Source organism: Dipodomys merriami, unplaced genomic scaffold (genome assembly GCF_024711535.1).
Source record: "Dipodomys merriami isolate MVZ:Mamm:240054 unplaced genomic scaffold, mDipMer1.0.p SCAF_34, whole genome shotgun sequence".
NCBI lineage: Eukaryota > Metazoa > Chordata > Mammalia > Rodentia > Heteromyidae > Dipodomys > Dipodomys merriami.
Genome location: NW_027204937.1, coordinates 630,652 through 636,197, shown reverse-complemented (window position 1 = coordinate 636,197; position 5,546 = coordinate 630,652). Strand labels below are relative to the sequence as shown.

The 5,546-nt window shown below is 48.6% G+C and overlaps 1 pseudogene; it reads right to left on the bottom strand.

The window, feature by feature from the left end:
• Nucleotides 1–1,102: 1,102 nt before the first annotated feature.
• On the bottom strand, nt 1,103–4,157 carry LOC138803503 (barttin-like; annotated as a pseudogene).
• Nucleotides 4,158–5,546: the final 1,389 nt, after the last annotated feature.

Sequence of the window (5,546 nt, the reverse complement as noted above, 5' to 3'; positions counted from 1 at the left end):
TGCTCAAAACTAGCACTCTACTACTCAAGCCACAACTCCACTTCAGGCTTTTTCTGTTTATGTGGTACTAAGGACTAGAACCCAGGGCTTCATGCATTTTAGGTAAGCACTCTCCCACTAAGCCTCATTCCCAGCCCCTCCTAGCACTCTTCCTTTCCAATGAATCTTACATGTCCTTTGGGACTGCAAGGTCACTTCCTCAAGGCTACCATCTGGACAATTTCTCAGGACATAGATATGGCTGTAGTCCCCTCCCCCCATCTTCACTCCTATGGGTTGTTTCATCCCTATGGCCACTACAGAGGCCTCTGTTCTGGGGAGACGTGCCAGCTGGATGAGGAGGGAAGAATGAACAGGGCTGTGGAGGCAGCAAAGGCAGGCCTTGGCGCCAGTGGTGCAGGAGGAAAGCCATAGTGAGAAACATGCCTGCCACAACGGAACTCAAGAAGTGAGGAATCCCTTATTCTAAGAAGCTGGGATATCTATCATTAAGGCCTGCAACCACTAGGAAAATGGCATCTTGAGAGACAAGGGCAGCTAGGCCAGGGCATGGGCAGCAGAATAATAGAATATTGTAGCATAGGTGGGGGTAGGGGCTGTCCAGGCATGGGGTCAAGAGTCAGCAGAGGTCAGTCATGCATCCCACTAAAGGATCATGGGAGACCCAGGATGGACAGGACCAGGAGGAAATGCAGTCAGCTCTGAATGGGATGGATCACACTGCCCACCAGGAGACTGAAACTGAATAGGAAGGAAACCTTCATGCAGGACCAGGCCCTGGGTAGCTCCACAGCGGGTCCTGTCAGATACCATCTTGGGGGAGACTGGAAAAGGTTTCTGAGAATCCAGCTGCTGAAAATCTCAACAAATCTCACAGGATCTTGAGAAGCTGGAAGCAGGAAGAAGCTGGAAGAGCAATGGTCCCTTAAGAGTTGTCATTCCCATCCACAGATTCCTTCATAGCTGACAGAATGCTCCAGCCCATCATCTGTCTCCTTTGACCCTCCATCCAGTCTCACTTGGCAGATTGGGAAACTGAGGCCCTGTCAGGTCACTTAGGGTTAGCAGAGCTGCCAGGCTGGAAACGTGGAGCAGTGTCACCTCATCCCCAAGTGTCAAGCTCGAAGCCCAGGTCCTTGTCCGGGAGGGGGTCCTCGGGGATGACTGGCAGCCCATAGTACAAGTCTTCCTCTACCTCCTCAGGCTCATCGGGGCTTGTGTCTGCAGAATCCTCCCTCTTTTCCTTTGCCTTCAGACATGGCTGCTAGATTTAGGGTTGAGTTGTATCCTGATAGTGCTTCTCTGGAGCTGTGTCTTCCAATGCGGGGGTGTCATTGATTACACCATGTAAGGGGTCCAGAAGGCCCCATGGAACTTGTGGCCTCTGTGGACAGGAGCGCGGCTCCTCCCTGTCAATTGGAGATGAGTTAGGACTGCTGCCTTCACTGGAGTCCATGTCCAGCTCATCTTGGAAGGAAGCCAAGGGTGCAGGGGCCAAGAGACAGGCCAGGGGGCTGCAGGGGCAAAAACAGGGTAAAAGTTGCCCTCAGTCAGATTGCCTGGTCAGATCACCCCATCACAGCCACCAGCTGCAAGGCCTGAACCTCATTATCCTTCCATGGAAGGTGAGGAGAAATCAGTACGCACTGCTGAGCCTGTTTCTGAGAGTTATAGCTGATAACAATGTGTAAAGCACATTGCACAATGCCCGGCATGTGGTAGATGCTCAAAACAGGGCTGTTAGATTACTGTGCAGACTTCACCTCCAGTCATCCATATCTCCAGCCATCCCTCTTCTCCTCTGGTCTCTCACACTTGTCACCCCAGGAGTCCCTCTGTTATCTCCTTTGCTTGCCCCACAAGACAAGATAGAGTTCTGGAAGCATAGAGCCCAGGCAGGCCTAGAAGGCAGCTTGAGCCAGGTTCTAACAGTGGAATGAGTAAACAAGTGGATGAGTCAGGAGCTCAGTCACAAGCAAGCAGACACAGGCGTGCAGGGGGACAGCCTGGCCTGTGGTCACTGGAAGGTTGACAGCAGTGAACTGACGTCCTCTGCTTCCTTGTCCTCCAGCACTCATGACAAACACCCAGAGAAAGCAAGGACCTTCTGTGTGCCAGGCATCAGAAATGTATTACTCCAAGCTTCACAACACCCCTGGGAATGTGGGAATGACTATTCCATTGGGGAAACTGAGGCTCCAGAGAGTAAGAGAATTGCCAAGTTGACACAGCCAAAGAGCTGGTTTTGCAGCCAGGCCCATCGGACCCATAGTCTGCTCATGTGTTTGCTGCTGCCTTCATGTTTCACATCCCCTGCTGTCTGCTCCTCACTCCCAAGTGCCCTCCACCCTTGGTGACCCAACAGCCCTCCCCTCCTTTGCACACTCGCCTGCCCTGAACCCGAGTTCCTTCTTGTTCCTTCTGGTCCAAACTTCTGTGGACAACCACGGCAGCCTCCACCCAGGTCTGAGCGTCATGAGAGCCACCCTCTCCTCCACCGCTGGCTCCTGACTTCAGCTCAGGGGTCAGTAGCAGGTGGGGGTCCTCACTTTAGCCCATGACTTTCATGTAGATGTGGCTGAAATTGGGCAGGCTCTGGTCATAGGATACTTCCTCCCACAGTCTGACATACTGGGATGGGAGCAGAGGGCCAGGCAAAAGACAGGGAAAGAGAGAAGGGGGAGGGAGAAGGAGAGGGAGAGATAGAGGAAGAAGGAGAAGGAGCAACAATTGCATATAATAATCATATTTTGAAAAAAAGAAAAATAATTGCATTTGAACTTGCCAAAGTTTAATAAAAGGCCTTTATATTATTCAGTCTAGAACTATCTCTAAACTTCCAGAATAAAGGATGTATGATTGTTATTCATCATAAGAATAAAGGTAATGGACCAAAACCCAAAACAAAACAACACTAAAACCTAAGCGACTCCACCGAAGGTGAAAATAGTCCCTCAACTATGAAATTTTCAACCCAGTTCTCATCACAGTGTACGGATATTGTCATCATCATCACTATCATCACCATCACCAGCATAATCACTACATGATCATCACGATAAACTCCATCGCAATTTTTATCACCATCTCACTACTATCACCACCACCACCATCATCACCATCACCACCATCCCTTTAATCAACATCACCTACGTAATCACCAAGACCACCATTATCATCACCATCATAACCGCCATCGTCTCTCTCAGTAAAACTACCAACAGCAATACTGAAAACCAATGCTACCACCATCACTATGATTGCCTTCATCACCACCAGCTGCTGTGGTCCGGGGCTCTGGCAGAGCAGGCAGAAACAAGGAGTGGGGGCCTTAGATGCAGCTCTCCCTTCCAGTCCTTCCTCTTCTCCCTGCTCCAGCTCAGCTGCCAGACTCCACATCCCCACCCACTAGCTCTGCCCTCATTCCATTCCTCATCCTTGGGCAGGAGAATGCTGGCTCTCACTGACTATGCTTTATCATAATGAGTCAACACAGGCGACCAGCTGGAGCTGGCCCAGCCACCACAGCCATGCCACACGGAGGGGACTGGATGTCTCCTCAGTTCCTGCAGCCTTGTGTTCAAATCGTGACATCATGTTTCCCACCTACAGAGCATCAGCCTCACAGCAACTCTGTTGCTTCTGGACATCAGCCTGACTACTTTCTCATTCAGCACGGCTGCTCCCTTTCCTTCATCCATCAACTGAAGGGGAAGCTCCAGCTTCCTTCCGTGGCAGCTCAGCCCATTCCTCTCTGTCTGTACTTGCTCCCCTGCCTGCCAGCCAGCAGCCACGCTGAGCCATTGACCTCATTCTCTTATCACCACTTTGTTCATGCCCTTCTTCTGCCTGGAGGAATTCTTATTTAACCTATAAAACCCCAGATCCCTATGAAGTTTATTTCATAGATAACTGTTTCTCCCCCAGACCCTCAGCTACTCAAAAGCAGGGAGAGCCTAATTTCTCTTTGCCTTGGCTACCACCACCCTCATATCCTAGCTAACAATTTTCTTCCCATATATTTACACCTCAGTCAATCCAGAAAATTTGAACACCTGCAGTGTTCTGTAGGCCCGGGTTCTAAGATCCCAGAAGAAGCCGAGGATGAGCCTGGGAACACAGGGGTCCAGCTTGTCTTCACCCCCATGTGTCTCCATGGTTTAAAACATTGTTTCTCAGTTTTTCGTTGGGCTGAACTATTTTTTTTATAATTTTTATTTTTCTTTTTTGTGAACACACTGTACAGAGGGGTTACAATTACATGGGCAGGTTAATGCGTACATTTCTTAGCAAGCATTGCAGTCTCCTCCTTTGTTTACCCTTCACATCCCTTCCCAGGCTCCTCCCCACCCCCCCCCACCCAGTCCTCCCCGATTTCCCCCTCCCGCCCCTCCCCCCCCCCCCCCCCCCGCACCAACATTGTAAAGCTCGTTTTCGACATGACAACTTGTACTTCTCATTGTTGCAACGGGCTGAGCTATTTTTGTCCCAATAATGGGGTTTGAACTTAGGGCCTGAGCGCTTTCCCTTACCTTTATTCACTCAAGGCTGCTGCTCTACTACTTGAGCCAGTCTGTGCACTTGCTCTGGTAGTGCCTGTCTGCTTGGTTCTCTTGCTCACTCCAGTTCTAAAGGCAGCCTATTTGACGCTGTTGTGACTAAACAAGACTATATAATGAAAGGTTTTGCCTAATCAGTGGTCAGAGTACAAGGATTGTATTTTATTGCCTTTTTAAAATATATTTTTAATGTGAAAATACTGTACAGAGGGGTTACAATTATATGGGTAAGATAATGAGCACATTTCTTATCAAGCATTGTAGCCTCCTGCTTTGTTTCCCCTTCCCATCCCTTCGTATCCTCCCCTTGTCCCCCCGCAAGCTGTAAAGTTCATTTTTCGACATAACGACTTGTACATCTCATTGTTACAATGGGTCCTCCTGTATCCCTGTTTTAACAATTTGTTTTTTCCCTTCCCCTCCACATGTACCGACATCATATATAGTGAAAGCAGGGGTTGTACCATGGGGGACATACAAAGCAACAAAGACATAATCTTATAAATATGTTAGAAACAATCGCCTGAAAGATCTCTCTCTCTCTCTCTCTCTCTCTCTCTCTCTCTCTCTCTCTCTCTCTCTCTCTCTCTCTCTCTCTCTCTCTCTCTCTCTCTCTCTGTCACTTGTGGGGCTTGAGCTTTAGGCCTGGGAGCTGTCCCTGAACAATTCAGCTCAAGGCTCATGCTCTACCACTTGAGCCATAGCGCCACTTCTAGTTTTCTGGAGTTTTTTTTTTTTATTGTGATTAAGTGATTACATAATTTCCCAAATTTCACAGTATTGTGGAATAATGATGTTCATTTAAAGTCACAAGCTCATTCTAACTTTCCTGGAGCAAATTGTCTATCATGTTCTATAACATAAAACGGTGTACACGTATACACCATACATGTGATCAACAGCATGGGGATATTTAGTAGTGGTTCGACCAGATGAGTGGAAGTTCTTTGTTTCTTAAGTCCTGTTAATTTTGTCGTATCACCTAAC